This window comes from Theropithecus gelada, chromosome 3 (genome assembly GCF_003255815.1).
Source record: "Theropithecus gelada isolate Dixy chromosome 3, Tgel_1.0, whole genome shotgun sequence".
In the NCBI taxonomy this organism is placed as follows: Eukaryota; Metazoa; Chordata; class Mammalia; order Primates; family Cercopithecidae; genus Theropithecus; species Theropithecus gelada.
Window position 1 is genome coordinate 155,385,442 of NC_037670.1, and position 20,179 is coordinate 155,405,620.

General features: G+C 40.3%; 1 long non-coding RNA gene across 1 annotated transcript in view; it reads right to left on the minus strand.

Annotated features, from left to right (window-relative positions):
- LOC112620712 overlaps positions 1–20,179 on the minus strand; it is a 163,897-nt gene that overhangs the window by 19,986 nt on the left and 123,732 nt on the right. The gene's annotated exons all lie outside the window — the stretch shown is intronic.

The following is a 20,179-nucleotide window of genomic DNA, read 5'->3' on the forward strand; positions in this document are numbered from 1 at the left end:
GGTCATTTTAGAAACACAAAACTTTGTGGAGATGTACAGTTTAAATGAATGAGAATATCTTGATTAAGATCCCTTGCCAAATTTCACTTCCACTAGTGACCATTAGTTTGCTACATAGGGGACAGTAAGTTTCAGACTATATACTAACACTCAAGCAAATATATATATATACACACACACACACATATATACACACACATATACACATATATATACACACACATATATACACACACACATATATATGTACACTGTGTGTGTACGTGTATGTATACCTGAACTCTAAAATGGGAAATGAATTTAAAGTGCTGCTAGATAATCATTATCAAGAAAATTATATTAATAATATCAGGTCAGCACAGAAAACAAAGACTGAAATTCCTTCATGAAGAGGCAATATGTACTTCTAAACTTCTGCTAACAAAAGTTGAATAATCTTTTCTTTTTCTGAGTGTTATTTCTCAGTTGGTTTTGTTTGTTTGTTTGTTTGTTTGTTTGAGACAGTCTTGCTCTGTTGCTCAGGCTGGAGTGCTGTAGCACAATCTCAACTCACTGCAACCTCTGCCTCCCGGGTTCAAGCAATTCTCCTTCCTAGCCTCCCGAGTAGCTGGTATTACAGGCGCCCATCACCACGCCCAGTTAATTTTTGGATTTTGAGTAGAGAAGGGGTTTCCCCATATTGGCCAGGCTGGTCTCGGACTCCTGACCTCAGGTGATCCGCCCACCTCAACCTCTCAAAATGCTCTGAGATTACAGGCGTGAGCCACCGTGTCGAGCTATTTCTCAGTTTTAAAAAAGATAATGTGTCTCATTTGGCAAAGCCGTCACATTTCATATGTATGTAACAGAAAACGTCCAGAGTGAAGCAGCTATCCTGGGTCACCTGGGACCACTAACCTGAATCAGGGAAGGTCCCACTGTTCTGTAATCAATTGTCCCATAGAATAAACAGTGTTTAAAAGAAGGGAACTTTATATCCAAGCAAGTGTCAGAAGTATGTACATAGAAGGAATACAAGTGAACTGTCTTTTCAAAATCCATGTTTAACCATATCCTTCCTTTCAGAATACTCTCAATTTCCTATGATTTCTATTTTAATTTATTATTGACAATAAAATAATTATGGAAGCACTGTAGTAGGACTTACAGTATCTTAAAATAGTCAACCTCTTTCCAAGAACATCCTAGCACTTTGGGAGGCTGAGGCGGGCAGATCACCTGAGGTCGGGAGTTCAAGACCAGTCTGGCCAACATGGTGAAACCTCGTCTCTACTAAAAATACAAAAATTAGCTGGACGTGGTGGTGGGTGCCTGTAATCCCAGCCACTTGGGAGGTTAAGCCAGGAGAATTGCTTGAACCCAGAAGCCAGACGTTGCAGTGAGTGGAGATCACACCACTGTACTAAAGCCTGGGCAACAGAATGAGACTCCGTCTCAAAAAAAAAAAAAAAAAAAGAGAGAGAGAGAGAGAGAGAGAGAGAAATAATGACATTAAAGTAGTTCTCAAATGCTTGCTTATGTTCCCAAAATGTATCTATATATTTGTGGTTTAGGACTGAGGCTAATTTTCCCTTAGGAATATTGCTGCTAATGATAGTACCCAGGTCATTTCACAAAACTTATTTCATATCTTGTATCCTATATGTAATATTATATATCCCAATGAAATATATATTTTAATTGTGTTGCAATACTAATAATTATATAAAGTATAAAATAATAACTAAGAATGATTTTATCTGTATGCAAATATAAGAAGGTTTAGTCAGGAGAAAGCCAACTGAGACTCAAGAGCTTTGGAAGTTGATGACACTGGTTATTATGCCTTACTTTACCTCCAAAAACATATCATGTGCTTTTCCCTTGATATGATTATATCACTATTCTCTCTCTTTTTTTTTTTAAAGAGATGGGGTCGCCAGGCGCGGTGGCTTACACCTGTAATCCCAGCACTTTGGGAGGCCGAGGAGGGAGGACCACCTGAGGTCAGGAGTTCGAGAGCAACCTGACCAACAAGAAGAAACCCCATCTCTACTAAAAATACAAAATTAGCTGGGCATGGTGGTGCATGCCTGTAATCCCAGCTACTCGGGAGGCTGAGGCAGGATAATCGCTTGAACCTGGGAGGCGGAGGTTGCAGTGAGCCAAGATTGAGCCATTGCACTCCAGGCTGGGCAACAAGAGTCAAACGCCATCTAAAAAATAAAAAGAGATGGGGTCTTGCTATGTTGCCTAGGCTGGACTTGAACTCTTGGGCTCCCAAGTAGCTGCGTCTACAGGCATGTACTACAGCACCAGGCTATATCACTACTCTTAAGCTCATCCGCTATGACTAATACCACTGGGGGCTCTCCAAAATTACTAATACACTGGGGGCTCTCAAAGTGGGAAGAACGAAAAAAAGCTTAGAAACAGAAACAGATTTACTTGAAATATGAAAGAAATGTGATAAAAAGTATGTATGGAATTAACAAGACGATGACCTCAAAAAAAGGCAGGAAAAGAACATAATATTCAAAGTTTTCCCAACTTAGATGGAAAAGGTGCTGGATTGGTCATATGACCTGAACCAGGACAGCCTGACTGCTGTGTGGAGCAGAGGACAAGAGACTGACCAAAGGCAGGCGATGTGTGTGACCAGCCATGTGCATGCCTGGGACATGTGCAAAGCCAGTGTGTATGAACTGGGAAGGCCTTGTGTGGCAAACTTGGTAAGAATTTAGTGGTCAGTCTTTCAAAGGGATAGTTATTTGGTCTGGCTGGTGACTCAACTGATGAGAGCCCAAAGTCAAGAGTTCAGTGGTGGTGTCTGTTCGGCTTCATGGTCACAGAGCATGAGCAGGAATTAGCCCCCAAACATGGTGCTGGCCAAGAAGGACCAAGCCAGAGCCCATGGACAGCTCAGTATAAAGCAACAAGGCCTCTAGGGCTCTGTTCTTACAATAAAATCATTTTCCTGCATGACACTCTTAATTTCTTACTTAACTGTGGAGAAGAAGAGGGGAGTAGATGTTAAGATATCAGAATCTGAAAAATCCTTTACTATTAACATAGCTAACTTAAAACTGTTTACTGAAAATGATCATTGGACCCTATCTTATAGTAATGAGTTTTATGCATTTAATATTATGAATATGGTCTTTTAAATGACAACACAAACTATGACCTTACTAAATAGGCTGGTGACATGTTAAAGTGTGAGTGTGAGACAGAGAGAGAGAGTTTGTGTGAGTATGTGTGTGTGTGTGTGTGTGTAAGCCTGGTGAATTCCAGTTCCTGTAGCAGGGGAAGTTAGGGAAGGGAAATGATCAGGAAGGGATTTTTGGTTATAATCAAGGGTACCTTTTTTTGGTTCTTGACAACAGTCAAACTGGTCTAACCCAATGTTTTTCAAACTGTAGGGTAATCCATTAGTGGGTTGTAAAATAAATCCAGTGCACTGAAAGCAGCATTTTTATGAAGATGAAACAGACTAGAATAAAATAGAAAATAAGAGTTCACACTTAGTAGGGCAACTATTTTTTCATAAAATAGTCTCATGTATGTGTATGTGTTGCATGTACTTTTCCATGATATAAAACACAATCCTTTCTGTGAGTTCCAGAAACAACGGTCTATTAGAAAAGAAGATTAAAATTAAACTCACACAAGATCCACTCACCTAATTTCAAACATGATTTTTAATCAGTGCTATGCTTCTATGTCCTTAACTTGGAAACCAACCCACAAATCAAGATGCATTTACATTAATAATAAACAATTCTAAAGATATCATGCAAGTCATTATTCACTCATTCACCCAGTGTGGTGTCTACTCTCCCCACATGAGGGGTTATGTGGAGAGGATAAAATCTGAGAAAAAAAAAAAATCCATGAAATAGGGTCATATACTAATGGCTAACATATATTGAGTGTTTATTATGTGCTGGTAGTATTTTATACATCATTAACTCATTTTATCCCCTTAATAGTCCCATGGAAGTAGATACTAATATTATCCCTGTTTTCCAGATAAAGAATCTAAGAAACGGCCGGGCACGGTGGCTCACGCCTGTAATCCCAGCACTTTGGGAGACCGAGGTGGGTGGATCACAAGGTCAGGAGATCGAGACCATCCCGGCTAACATGGTGAAACCCTGTCTCTACTAAAAATACAAAAAATTAGCCGGGCGTGGTGGCGGGCGCCTGTAGTCCCAGCGGCTCGGGAGGCAGAGGCAGGAGAATGGCATGAACCCAGGAGGTGGAGCTTGCAGTGAGCCGAGATCGTGCCACTGGACTCCAGCCTGGGCTATGAGCGAGACTCAGTCTCAGAAAAAGGGGAAAAAAAAAAGAGTCTAAAAAATTAAGTCAGTTGCATAAGAGGCAGAGCCAGTATCTGAACCCAGGAAGTCTGGGTCCAGAATCCTGATCCCAACCGTACCGTATCCTTAACAGTTAATACCGCAGTCATCCATAATGGAGAGTAAGACTCATACTGGAGAGAAAAGGAGGGGAAAAAACACGTAAAGGAAACACTACTGTCTGTGCTTTGCTGTCTGTCCTCATTCCTCCTGCTGCTCTAGTCCATAGTCTATGCTACAGACAGCCTCTTTTCCACCTTGATACCCTAATGCATCCTGAACACAATTCTTAGCAAAGCTCATTCAAACTCCATCTCTTTCTTCCTTCTCTAGAAAACATGTAAGAATGCAATTGAGTGTGTTCGTATTTTTCTGTACTGAATCTAACTCTTATTTATTTCAGAGTTAAAAGGAATTCATTCTCAGGTGTTGGTTCTTAAAACTTTTGTATAAGCCAATCATCTCTAACACATCTTCCAGGTCTTACCTCTCCAAACCAGTGAATCCTGTCACAGGGGCGATTGCTGCTAGTCTGGCTAGACAGAGCTCCTAGGGGTGCCTCTTTCTTTCACCCACTTGTGCTACTGTCCTCATTGGTTTTGAATAGAACCCAAAGAAATTTCAGGTATAATGTACACTGTGACAAGTGTACCAATGTGTTTCAGAAGACATATGAAAAGATATGTGCCAAAAGATGTCTTATTCCTCTAATCTATCCACCCTTGTCTTCAGGTTATATAGTAAGTCCTATAGAGAGGGCCTAGACAGATAGTAAAGTCAGTAAAAATCAACACTGTTTTTGGTAGCATGGTTACCTTTCCTAGGAATTGTGTCCACGAGTAAGAACCCTACTTTTTAAATGCTGTTTAAGTGCTGGGTAAACACAATAAGTACTGTGTCTCTCATATGTGAGTTAAAATGGCCAGTGCAAATAAATCCTGCAACTGAAGGACAAACAATATTTAGGTCTTCATCTGCCAACATATCTTAGCCACATAATTTGATATTTTGCTATTGAAAATGCCTTTTGGCCAAACAAACATAGCATCTTTGAAACATTTTTTTAAAATCTTTTAAAATTAATGTATCATGATGGACAGCACATTGTGATATTGATAATTAAATTATTAGAATAATTTGGTATTATTTAAAAATACAATGAAATATGCAGATAATCAGGACAAAATCTGGTCAGGTGCAGTGGCTCACGCCTGTAATCCCAGCACTTTGGGAGGCTGAGGTGGATGGCTCATGTGAGATTAGGAGTTCGAGACCAGCCTGGTCACAAGATAAAACCACGTCTCTACTAGGCGTGGTGGTACCTGTAATCCCAGCTACTTGGGAGGCTGAGGCAGGAGAATCGCTCAAACTCAGGAGGCAGAGGGTGTAGTGAGTCGAGATCGTGCCACTGCACTCCAGCCTGGGTGACAGCAAGACTCCATGTCAAAAAAAAAAAAAAAAGACAAAATCTTTTTAGTTGTAAGTAGACTGTGACAAGGCTTTACCATAATTTGCTTGTATATACGTTCTCCAAATAACTTACTAAAATGAAGACAATGAAAGTTTAATATTCCTTTGGAAAATACAGTTAAAGTAGAGTGCTGTGAAAATAAAATTTTTCATCGAATAATACTGTTGACATGCCAGTATCAATGTCATTCAAGAAGCAGGAAATACAATTTTACTATTCATCACTGTAAAATTGTAAGTTATTTTTAGGTACATTTAGGTAATTTCTTTCAATAAACAGATTAAACCATTTATTTCTACCAAGTATTCTTGGTGTTTAAAACCAATACTTTTGGCATGGGCTGGGACAGATTCTCTGTAGTTTAAAAAAAAAAAAAAAAAAGGATGATTCAAGTATGTACCAAACTAGTCTACCAGCTTCTAAGAAATATACAGCTTTTAGATAAAAGAGTAGTAATGTCTGCACTTAATTAATATGACACATTTTGCAAGCGGTATTAACATGCTGGGACTTTTTTGGGTGATGATGTTCATTTTCCCTGCCCCATTTACCTTGTTTCATTAGCTGCACCTGGGACCAAGAGGATTCATTTTTAAGATCAGAAGAGAGTAGTGTCTGGTTGTGGGAATGAGAATTTTTTTTTTTTTTTTTTTTTTTGAGACGATGTCTCGCTCTGTCACCCAGGCTGGAGTGCAGTGGCACGATCTCCACTCACTGCAAGCTCCGCCTCCCGGGTTCACGCCATTCTTCTGCCTCAGCCTCCCGTGTAGCTGAGACTACAGGCACCCGCCACCTCGCTCGGCTAATTTTTAGTAGAGACGGGGTTTCACCGTGTTAGCCAGGGTGGTCTCGATCTCCTGACCTCGTGATCCGCCTGCCTCGGCCTCCCAAAGTGCTGGGATTACAGGCATGAGCCACCACGCCCGGCTGAGAATTTTTTTTTTTTTAATTGGGAAGCTGAATGGCTTATGGGGCAGGGGATGGGAATCAAGGGTAGGAATGCAGCCTGAGCTAGTGTCATGCACTAATGTCATATGCTCATGGTTAATATGAAAACTGTATCGACCCAGGAAAAAATAATGTGAACAGCCTTCTAAACAGTAGCATTTTGTTTGTTGAAGCAATCTGGCAGAGGCCTCTCTAGAATATAGGAATTAGGGGAGTTGTTCTCCGAGTTGAATAAAGGTACACGCAGCTTAGAAGGACAGGGAACTCTCTCAGGGAGCAAGTACTGTTAGAAAAGGAAGTAGTTGTAGTTTTAAAAATTATCCCATAAAACCTTCATTGTCATTGAGGCAAAGAGTGGGCCTCTCTCTTCCTTTCCTATCTGTACACATGGCAGGCTGCCCTCAATCTAGCAGAGTGGAAAAATAGTGTGAACTGGGTATGAGTAGGTTTTGCTTTCCACTACATTTTGCTAAGACAAATACTTTCCAAGCTGGGTATTTAAAAACAAAAAAGATTGAGGTTTAACATTCATTTTTCAAAATTATGAAACATCTGTTGAATAAGTATTACTTATTTGTCAGTAAAAGGTTTGTTCTTTAATAGCTCTGTGGCCTTGTGCAATTCTCATCAGTTTGGAGACTCAGCTGCCTCGTCTGTAAATTGAAAATCTTGAGGTAGATGTCCTCTAATCTTCCTCCCTTCTCCAAATTTAAATGGTTAATTATTTTGTGACTTTATTTTCTCCTCCAAATATCCTTGATCTAAGTCTTCCACAAATTTCACTTTAAAAGGAGGGTGAAGGGTGTGCGCTGGCTCACACCTGTAAGCCCAGCAGTTAGACAGGCCAAGGCAGGCGGATGGTTTGAGTCCAGGAGTTTGAGACCAGCCCGCACAACATGGCAAAACCCTGTCTCTACAAAAAATACAAAGAAATTAGTCGGGCATGGTGATGCATATCTGTAACCACAGCTACTTTGGAGGCTGAGCTGGGAGGATCACCTGAGCCTGGGTGGTTGAGGCTGCAGTGAGCTGAGTTGTGATGGTGCCACTGCCCTCCAGCCTGGGTGACAGAGTGAGACTCTGTCTCAAAAAAAAAAAAAAAAAAAAACGTGGAGGGGGCAGGGGCTGGAAATAGTGAAGGAGGGAAGACAGGAGAACTTGCCAAGACCGATTCAAGTGTTAACTGCTTGCTCTGTCCTGGAGTATACAGTTTTAAGAATAGGCTTATGAATTTCAATTTACAATGGAAATAAAATTAACTATGTAGTAATTTTAATTTGGGGGCAGTATTTGGAACATATCTTAAATTATAAGGAGATTTCTCTTTTTCACAAATGCATACTAAGCTATTCCAGATCCAATGCCAGCAGCTATTCACTCTCAAAGACAAAGAATCTAAAACAAAAAACCTAAACAAGAAAATAACTTACAGTGAAAAGAAAGCTTTTGATTACCCATGCTAATGTTCCCATTCATTAAGGTAGTAAACTGAAAATTGATTACAGGTATGTATTTATTTGCTCCCTCCACCAGAGATGCTGGATTTATTTTTTCCAATTATTACTATTTTTACAGAACATTTTATTTTATTGTGGTAAGAACACTTAATTTGAGATCTACCCTCTCAACAAAATTTTAAGTGCACAATATGGTATTGTTAACTACAGGCCCAGTGCTGTATAGTGAACTTCTAGAACTTATTCATCTTGTATAACTGAACATGTACACTCATTGAACAGCAACTCCTCATTTCCCTCTCTTCCAAGCCCCTGGCAACCATCATTCTATTCTGTTTCTATGAGTTTGATTATTTTTGATGCCTCACAGAAGTGGAATCATGCAGTATTTGTCCTTCTGAGACTGGTTTATTTCACTTAGTAGAAAGCCTCCAGGCTCATTCATGTTGTCGCATGTGGCAGATGTCCTTTTTTTAATGCTGGATAGTATTCCATTGTATGTATATACCACATTTTCTTTATCCATTCATCCATCAATGAATGTTTAAGTTGTTTCCATATCTTGGTTATTGTGAATAATGCTCAATGAATGGGAGAATGTTAATATCTCTTCAAGATCCTGATTTCAGTTATTTTGGATATATACTCGAAAGTGAGATTGCTGGGTCCCATATGCAATAGTATCAAAAAGAATAAAATGCTTAGGAATAAACTTAACCAAAGAGATAAAATATCTCTACATTGAGAACTATAGAAAATTAATAAAAGAAACTGAAGAAAACACAAATAAAGGGGAAGAAAGCCCATGTTCATGGACTGAAAGAGCTACCACTGGTAAAATATCCATATTATCCAAAGCAATCTGCAGACAATGCAATCCCTACTAAAATCCTAATGGTATTTTCCACAAAAATTTTTAAAAATCCTAAAATTCATATGGAACAACAAAGGACTCCAAATAGTCAAAAACAAACTTGAGAAAGAAGAACAAATTTGGAGGCATCATACTTCCTGATTTCTAAAAGTATTACAAATTTACAGTAATTTTAACAGTACAGAAATGGCATTAAAACAGATTTATAGACCAATGGAACAGAATATAGAGCCCAGAAATAAACCCATACACATACACAGTCAACTGATCTTTGGCAAGGGTACCAAGAATACACATCAGGGAAGGATAATATCTTCCACAAATGGTGCTCAGAAAACTGAATATCCACATGCAACATAATCAAATTGGTTCTTGTTATGGTTTGGATCTGTATCCCCACCCAAATCTCATGTCGAACTGTAATCCTAAATGTTAGAGGTGGGGCCTGGTAGGAGGCAGGGGGCAGATTTCCCTCTTGGTGCTGTTCTCATGATAGTGAGAGAGTGAGTTCTGGTGAGATCTGCTTATTTAAAAGTGTGTGGCACCTCCCTCCCCAACTCTCGCTCTGTATCTTGGCCATGTGAGATGTACCTGTTTTCATTCTGACTTCTGCCATGATGGTAAGTTTCCTAAGGCCTTCCCAGAAGCAGAAGCTGCTATGCTTCCTGTACAGCCTGCAGAACTGTGAGCCAATTAAACCTCCTTTCTTTATAAATTTCCCAGTCTCAGGTATTTCTTTATAGCAGTTCAAGAATGAACTAATACAGAAAATTAGTACCAAGAAAAGGGACATTGCTATAATGATACCTGAAAATGTGGAAGCAGCTTTGAAACTGAGTAACAGGCAGAGGTTGGAACAGTTTGGAGGGCTCAGAAGAAAACAGGAAGATGAGGGAAAAGTTTGGAACTTCCTAGAGACTTGTTGAATTGTTGTGACCAAAATGCTGATAGTGATATGGACAATGAAGTCCAGGCTGAAGACGTCTCAGGTGAAAATGGGAAACTTACTGAGAACTGGAGTAAAACTATGCTTTAGCAAACAGCCTGGCTGCAATGTGCCCTTTTGTTCTATGGATCTGAGGAACTTTGAACTTGAAAGTGATGATTTAGGGTATCTGATGGAAGAAATTTCTGAAAAGCAAAGTATTCAAGACATGGCCTGGCTGCTCACATGTTAAGCAAAGAAATGACCTGTAATTTGAACTTTTTTATAAAAGAAAAGCAGAGTTTCCAAAGTTTGGAAAATTTGCATCCTGGCCATGTGGCAGAAAAGAAAAGCCCATTGTCAGGAGAGCAATTCAAGCTAAAAGAAAGACAAGTGCTGATAGCCAAGACAATGGGGAAAAGGCCTCGACAGTATTTCAGAGAACTTCATGGCAGCCCCTCTCATCACAGGCCCAGAGGCCTAGGAAGACCGAAAGGTTTTGTGGGTCAGGCCCAGGGCCCGGCTGCCCTGCACAGCCATGAGAACTGCGCCCTGCATCCCAGCAGCTCCAGGTCCACCCATGGCTCAAAGGGGTCCAGGTACAGCTCAGGCCACTGCTCCAGAGGATGTAAGCCACAAGCCTTGCAGCTTCCGTGTGGTGTTAAGCCTGTGGGTGCACAGAGTGCAAGAGTGAATGAGGCTCAGGAGCCTCTGCCTAGATTACAGAGGATATATAGAAAAGCCTGGATGTCCAGGCAGAAGTCTGCTGCAGGGATACAGCCCTTATAGAGAGCCTCCATTAGGGCAGTGTGGAGGGGAAATGTAAGACTGGAGCCCCTACACAGTGTCCCCACTGGGGTACTGCCTAGTGGAGCTGTGAGAAGAGGGCCACTGTCCTCCAGACCCCAGAATGGTAGATCCACTGGCAGCTTGCACCCCGCACCTGGAAAAGCCATATACATTCAACACCAGCCCTTGAGAGCAGCCACTGGGGCTGAATCCTGCAAAGCCACAGGGGCAGAGCTGCCCAAGGCCTTGTGAGCCCACCCCTTGCATCACTGTGTCCTGAATGTGGGACTTAGAGTCAAAGGAGATTATTCTGGAGCTTTAAGATTTAATGACTGCCCTGCTGGGTTTCAGACTTGCATGGGGCCTGTAGCCCCTTTCTTTGGGCCAATTTCTCCCTTTTGGAATGGAAGTATTTACTCAATGCCTGTATCTCCATTGTATCTTGAAAATAACTTGTTTTTTTGTTTTCCAGGCTCATGATCAGAAGAGACTTGGCTTGTCTCAGATGAGACTTTGGATTTTTGAGGTCATGCTGGAAAAAAGTCAAGACTTTGAGGAACTGTTGGGAAAGCATGATTGGGTTTTGCAAAGTGAGAAGGACATGAGATTTGGGAGGGGTCAGGGATGGAATCATATGGTTTGGATCTGTGTCCCCACCCCAAAACTCATGTTGAAATATAATCCACAGTGTTGGAGGTAGGATCTGGTGGGAGGCGACTGGATCCTGGGGGTGGATTTCCCCCTTGGTGCTGTTCTCATAATAGTAACTGAGTTCTCGTGAGGTCTGGTCATTTAACGGCCTGTGGCACTCCTCTGTCACCACTGCTCTTTCTTCTGCTCCAACCGTGTAAGACATGCCTGCTTTCCCTTTGACTTCTGCCACAATTGTAAGTTTCCTGAGGCCTCCCCAGAAGCAGAAGCCACCGTGTTTCCTGTACAGCCTCCAGAACCGTGAGCCACAACTACATTAGATGAGGTCTGTATTAGTCTGTTCTCGCACTGCTGTAAAGAAATACCTGAGATGGGGTAATTTATAATAAGCTTCTTATTTATAAATTACCCCATCTCAGGTATTTCTTTAAAGCTGTACAAGAACAGACAAATACAGACCTTATCTTACACCATACAGAAAACCAACTCAAAATGGATTAATGATTTTTTTTTTTTGAGACATAGTCTCACTGTCACCCAGTCTAGAGCACAGTGGCGTGATCTTGGCTCACTGCAACCTCCATCTCCTGGGTTCAAGCAATTCTCATGCCTCAGCCACCTGAGTAGCTAGGATCACAGGCAGCCACCACTGTGTCTGGCTAATTTTTTATTTTTTTAATTTTTTTTTTTGTATTTTTAGTAGAGACAGGGTTTCACCATATTGGCCAGGCTGGTCTCAAACTCCTAAACTCAAGTGATCCACCCACCTTGGCCTGCCAAAGTGCTGGGATTACAGGCGTGAGCCACCGCACCTGGCTGGTTTAATGATTTAAATATAAGACCTGAATCTATAAAACTCCTAAGAGAAAACACAGGGGAAAGCTTCATGACACTGGTCTAGGCAATGATTTCATGAATATGACACCGAAGCACAGGCAATGAAAGCAAAAATACACAAAAATACACAGGTGGGATGACATCAAGCTGAAAAGCTCTGTACAGCAAAGGAAAAAAAATCAACCAAGTGAAAGGGAACCTATGGAATGGGAGAAAATATTAGCAAACCACATATCTGGTAAAGAGTTAATATCTAAAGTATATAATGAACTCCTACAACTCAACAGCAAACAAGCCAAACAACAACAGCAAAATAACTTGATTTAAAAATGGGCAAAGACATTTTAAAATGAACAGACTTTTTTTTTGTCTTTTTTTTTTTTTTTTTTTTTTTTTTGAGACAAGGTCTCACTCCACCACCCAGGCTGGAGTGTAGTGGTACAATCTCGGCTCACTGCAACCTCCGCCTCCCAGGTTCAAGCAATTCTCATGCCTCAGCCTCCCGAGTAGCTGGGATTACAGGCGTGCGCCTCCACGCCCAGCTAATTTTTGTATTTTTAGTAGAGATGGGGTTTTGGTATGTTGCCCAGGCTGGTCTCGAACTCCTGGCCTCAAGTGATATACCCACCTCGGCCTCCCAAAGTGTTGGGATTACAGGCATGAGCCACCGCACCCGGCCTTGAATAGACTTTTGTTGTTGTTGTTGTTGTTTTTGAGACGAAGTTTCATTCTTGTCACCCAGGCGGGAGTACAATGGTGTGACCTCTGCTCACTGCAGCCCCCGCTTCCCAGGTTCAAGTGATTCTCCTGCCTCAGTCTCCCAAGTAGCTGGGATTACAAGCGTGACCCACCACACCTGGCTAATTTTTGTATTTTTAGCAGAGACCTTGTTTCACCACGTTGGCCAGGCTGGTCTTGAATTCCTGACCTCAAGTGATCCACCCGCGTTGGCCTCCCAAAGTGCTGGAATTACAGGCGTGAGCCACTGCGCCCAGCAGAATAGACATTTTTTAAAAAGCATACAAATGGCCTTCGGGTATATGAAAAGGTACTCAACATCACTAATCTTAAAAGAAATGCAAATCAAAATCTTAACATATCACCTCACACCTTTTAGGATGCCTATTAGAAAAACAAAAACAAAAGATAAATAGTGGTGGGATATGGAGAAACTGGAACCCTTTTACATTATTGGTGAGAATGTAAAATGCAGCTGTTACGGAAAACAGCATGGAGGTTCTTCCAGAAATAAAAAATTGCTACCATATGATCCAGCAATTCCATTTCTGTATATATTTTTTCCCAATCATTGGTGTAGGAATAACTGAAATACTAATGTGGGTGCATAATGTTGATTATACATATTTCAAGTGGAAATGCTATATTTTATTTTATTTTATTATTTTATGTTTTGAGACACTCTGCCACCCCAGCTGGAATGTAGTGGCGCGGTCTCAGCTCACCGCAACCTCTGCCTCCCAGGTTCATGCAATTCTCCTGCCTCAGCCTCCTAAGCTGGGATTACAGGCACGGGCCATTATGCCTGGCTAATTTTTGTATTTTTAGTAGAGACAGGGTTTCACCATGTTGGCCAGACTGGTCTTGAACTCCTGACCTCAGGTGATCCACTTGCCTCAGCCTCCCAAAGTGGTGGGATTACAGGTTTGAGCCACCACACCTGGCTCTACTTTGATTTTTTTTTAATTACACTATTCTGTCTCTGAGGACTAAACAATACACTGTAAATTGCAAGTGTTTTCTTAAAAACTTTTAACATCAAAAATATTGTTTCAAACTTAGAAAAACTTGAGTTATTTTTAATACTATTATAACCTAGTTGTATTTTCCTTGTAATGCCATCACTGCTAATCAACCACGTAAAACCAAAAGCTTTTTAAAGCTGTAAATATTGCTGACATATTATTTTCAGCCAATTAGCACAATATTCTAATGAGATTATCATCATTGATTCCCAACAGGGGTAGGTAATGGTGTTCATTCATACACTAATCTAACTTTGTCTTTCTTATAGCATGCACATCCTATAAAACTGGAATGATAGTACCTGTAGTATTTACCCTTATGTTTTTCAGTCAGTGCTTGGCATATGGGAAATACTCGCAAAATGTTACTAACATGATTGTTTTCTTTGCTGTGTAAGTTACACCAGAAAAACATAAAATAGATCAACATTCCTTAATTATAAGAAACACAACTAAAAGAATTTACTGAGTATGCTGTCTTTTCTTTGCATGTGGCAACAATAGTAGCTACTCTGTATGTATTGGTACATTATTTCATAGCAACACAAGAACACTTTGACTTTGGCATTGTTAAGCACTGAAGTTCAAAACTAGCAACCCATAACACACTCACTGTTCAATATCTTGTGTTTTTTCCTTTATTCACACATTTAAAAGAAGTGCTTAGCTACCTCTGAGCACTTAGAGGTAAGATGGTGACCTCTTACACTTTTCATGATCAACCTGGGTGTCTTGAAAAAAGAAATAATAGTTTCTATTTTCACTTCCCAAAAAAATGGGAAAAATATAAAACATTTTTTAAAATACATGTTTTTCTTCTTGTTTGGGATTACTAAACTCAAAAACAGTATTTTATGTCCCCAAATACTGCTTAAATTTCTATCACAATTTATCCCCGTGGATCATCAATAGTCTTTTTCTCAAGCCTACCATTCTCTGAAGCCACTACAATCTTGTCCTATGACACTTAGCTTTAGCTTTTGAAATGGAGTAGAGAAGAGACAAAAGCTTATGAATGGAAGCCACAGCAGGGGCAAGAATTTAGCCTCCTTTTCTGTACATTCTCAAAGTGATTGGCTACAGGGACTAAAATACACATTCTGGGGCTTTTCTACTGGATTCCAGTCGTGTACCATGTACTAGGAGTAAATAAGGAAAACAGTAATCAGGAAACAGGCTGGAATTCACTCTTAGAATTTCTTCCAAATGACAACCACCAAAATCTAGTTACAGACTCGTTTTATGATGTCTTTGTTTAAATTGGGGATTCCAATGAAGTGGTTTTGAAGTATTTAATTGAAATCTCTTTAATACCACTTCCCAAGCACCTGACTCTGCCTCTGCTGAGATAATACTTAGAGCTCATCAACCAAGAATGCAATGGGGGAAAAAAATACCCATTGCTAACCCAAGTTTTAGTGTAGCTTATAAAATTACGTGGAAGAAATAATCAGAGAGGCATGAGAACAAGTAGTAGGGTGTTTCAAAAGGCAAAAGGAAAGAGAATGAAAAGAATTCAGTTCAAACGCAAATGCGAGATCAACGTTGGAGCAGTTTCAGGACACTGGTGACGTCGGGCTATAGCACGTTGCTACCTTGGGAAATGCAGAAAGAGTATGTCTTTGTGGCCCTTATACAGGAGCTGCTTATTTAGTTTTTCCAAGACAGGATTTTTCATTAGCTCTCTATGATTATTCTCTTTTTTGTTTTTCCTCAATTTACAGAGGGCTCTAGATGACCTACTAGTCTAACCCCTCAGGCATTTTCCTAGGATTGGCTTTCAGCTGCTTCTAAATGATGTGACTGCCAGGAAAGTGCTACTGCATCACCTCAGGCCTTTCTAGACCCTTTTCTAGGAAGAGATGATGCACCAATTGTTTCCTAACCCAAATGCTATAAATGCACAAGACTGTAGAATACTGGACTGGTTGGCCAGGTGCGGTGGCTCACGCCTGTAATCCCAGCACTTTGGAAGCTGAGGTGGGCGGATCATGAGGTCAGGAGTTCGAGACCAGCCTGGCCAAGATGGTGAAACCCTGTCTCTACTAAAAATACAAAAAATTAGCCAGGCGTGGTGGCGGGCACCTGTAATGCCAGCTACTTGGGAGGCTGAGGCAGGAGAATTGCTTGAACCCGGAAAGTGAAGGTTGCAGTGAGCCAAGATTGCACCATTGCACTCCAGCCCAGGCGACAATACGAGACTCCATCTCAAAAAAAAAAAAAAAAAAAGAATACTGGACTGGTTTAATTATTCTTCAAGGTAAATGATAAGTCAAAGAAGAATGAACGTATTTGAGGAACAGATGTCCAAAGCAGGATTCGTGTCCTCTAATGTAAGGCTAAGAATAAAACAGAAAATTTTTATTATTGTGTGGGTTCTATTTAATGAAAAAAACACATTATGAATCATTAAAAATAATCTTAGAAAATTAAAAAAAAAATCAAAATGAAATCCTAGAGAGTGACTTTTTCAAATAATTCTGACAGATCCACTGCGGCATCCACCAGCCTTCAAAGTCTGCTTTATTATCTTCTCACAATCCTTTCAAACTCTAGATACCACAAAACAAAGTAATCCAAATTGTGCTATGTGCTTTACAAATAATTGTAAACGGCTCATGCCTGTAATCCCAGCACTTTGGGAGGCTGAGGCGGGTGGATCACAAGGTCAGGAGATCGAGACCATCCTGGCTAACACGGTGAAACCCCATCTGTATCAAAAATACAAAAAAATTAGCCGGGCGAGGTGGCGGGCGCCTGTAGTCCCAGCTACTCGCGAGGCTGAGGCAGGAGAATGGCATGAACCTAGGAGGCGGAGCTTGCAGTGAGCCGAGATCACACCACTGCACTCCAGCCTGGGTGACAGAGCGAGACTCCATCTCAAAAAAAATAAAAAATAAAATAAAATAAAATTGTAAATAATTAAAAATAATTGTAAAATAAAGGAATATGTTAATCTATAATACTAATATTCGGCTAAATTTTTGGTGACTCTGCTATTTTCAAGGATATAGAAAGGCTTCATTAATCATAACTGAAATCAGGACATAGTCAAAGAATCAAACGAGCAGCTTCAGCTTGGCTTCAATAACAAAACATTTAGAAACGTCTACAACTACCAACTACTCCAGTGAGATCTTTTCAAAGCAGGAAACTGGGATACAGTATCTTGTGTACTGCATATTAGCTTTAGAAATAGCCCTCAAAGATAGGTGCATATTGGTTCAGTTTTGTTTAAAAGAACATTTTTGCACATTATAATCTGTAAAATGTGTCATATTTATGGAGAAATCTTAGGTGTATGTACATAATTGCAATTCCTTTATAAACTTGCATCTGAAATCAGTGAGAAGTTTGCTAAGACAAGGATAGTACAGAATCACTGTGATAATCTAACTAGAGTTTCAAGGTAAAGAAGCAATAGATTTTAAATTTTGTATTTTTCCAGCACTAGCTTTATAGCTAGCACCAATCATACCTCTCATAGAAGAAACTAAGCTGCAAACCTATAGCAGTTAAAAATTAAGTTATTCTACCATTTGATACAGCCATCCCACTACTGGGTATACACCACCCCAAAATTAAATCATTATATAAAAAGATACCTGTGGTCATATGTTTATCACAGCACTATTCACTATAGCAAAGTTATGGAACCAATGTAAGTGTCCATCAACTGATGACTAAATGAAAAAAATGTGGTCATATATATAATGGAATACTACCCAGCCATAAAAAATGAAATAATGTCTTCTACAGCAACATGGATGGAACTAGAGGTCATTATTTTAAGCCAAAAAAAAAATTCAGAAGTAAGAAGTCAAATACTACATGTTCTCAATGATAAGTGGAGCTAAATATGTGTGCACGTGGACATAGAGTGTGGAATAACAGTCACTGGAGACTTGGAAGGGTGGGAGAGTGGGAGGGGGTTGGCATGAGAAATTACTTAATGGGTACAATGTACACTATTCAGGTGATGGTTACATTAAAAGCTCAGACTTCACTACTACACAGTATATCCATGTAGCAAAACTGCACTTGTACCTTTTAAATTTATACAAATAAAAAAAGTAGGTTCTCATTTATCTTGGAAGAGTGAATTATTTCCAAAAGTTTTAAATGGATCCAAACCTCTACTTAACTGTCATTTTGCAGTCTCATTAGAAAATACATGAAGGTGAGGACTCAGGTTTTACCATGAAATCCTTTTCTCCTACTAGATTGCAGCTCCTTAAACTGGGTTATAATGTGTGACTACATTTCAGTTAATTAGATGTTGAGCTAATTGCTAAAAATGTTTGAAGAGATTAGGTAGATGACTTCGACACATTCCAGTACACAAGCTCACCTGCACTGCACTGTGTACACTGCACTGTGTACTGCAACTCTAAAAGTTTAAGGTACTAAAAAATGACAGGGTGATGAACTTCAGCATAGAAAAACAATGCAATACTACACTTAGGCCAGCAGATGTCTCTCTACAACCCATAGCACCAACCGAGAGATAACCAGGTCTCTAACAGCACAGAAGGACTGATCTTATTCAAAATGGTAAACAAAAGGATTCTTAGGTTTTGATCAGGAGAAGAATGTTCAAGTTCAGACAGAAAGTTGAGGGAACAGTAGGTGAGAAAATAGAAACAGAAGCTTATTACAAAAGGAAGGAGAGAGCTTGAAACATAAAGAATAAAGTTAAAGCAGGTTCGAGGCATTTTCAGGGGTAAAAAAAAAAAGCTGGACAAGTTAGAGAAGAGTATCGGGAGAAGAGCAAGAAACCATGCATCCCTACCATAGTGCGGAAATACTGCAAGTTTGTCAAAGGACAACCGACTAGCAGGTTAAGAAATCCACTTTGCTGATTATGATGAACATTTAAAAGAGAGAAAAAGGAAAAAGAAAAGTGATAGAATATAAAAAATTCTATCCCAGCTTGCACATAGTAAAGGTCTTACTTCAGGAAACCACATACCCACATGTACAAATATGTGTGCTGGGCCCTAAGGTAACAGGTATTCCCTCCTGGGGGTTCAATTAAAAAGGTCTGAAAGCCATAGAGATGTTCAGTGCACCCCCAGTGCCCCACCTCTCCCTCATGCTAATAATGCCAGCTGCAAGACCTCCAAAACAGAAACATAACTGTCAAAGGTAATATCCCAAAATCCCCGAAGGGAGACATGGTAAAACATACATCATATTTAAAATTAATTATGTAAATTATGAAGCAGAAGTCAGGGCTGAGGAAGATGCAACATGAATGCCATGAGAGAAAAATCTAACTACCAGATGCGACTCTCAGCCCCATCTGTGGCATCTTTTCCCACCCTGAATAAAGGTATGACACCCTGGATAAAGGGGCTGAAGGGGAGCTGGCAGGAGAGACAGCAAGGCTGGGGACGAGGCAGATGGCAGGACCTACAGCATCTATCTGGGCAGGAACTGGTGAAGATCCAGAGAGATGGGAGTGGAGTGAGCAGAAAGATAATCCATTGAACGTCAAATCCCATCACCAAGTAGAGGACTGGACACGTAATATGCCCCTTATTTACGTTTGCTGAAGGTGTCAGTAGGTCTCAGCAATGCCAACAGTTTGATTACAATTACAGGAAGTTAGTGCCTAAGCAGGCATGATAGTTTAGAGCTTCTTATTCCAAGGATATCACCTGCCATCATCAGAAAATGGGAGTGCTGCTGCTTTTAACTCCATCCTCACCATCTTTAGTAACTGTCAGCCATTTCAGTAGCCACCTGGAAGCTACGCTATGCTCCCCAGGAACTACGTCTTCAAGAATTTTAAAGAAGTTTGTTCGGTTTCAAACTGGAAACCAATCTGACACTTGGAAGGTCAAAGACAAAAATGAATGGGTGCTCAAGGACACAGGGTGCTCAAAGATGAAGACGTTTCAAAGAGGTTGGTTTTAAGGTACGTTTCTCAGAGCCACGACAACAGGCTTTACAGAGGCCATGTCAGAACTTACCAATGATGTTCACACCTACTTTAGGAGGAGAGTTTGCTTTTGTTGGGTATTTTTGGTTTGTATAACTGGTTTATTTGGGGCTTACGTACATTTAAAAGAACTTAGTAACAGCAAACACCTACGTACTGTTTACTATGTGCCATGTA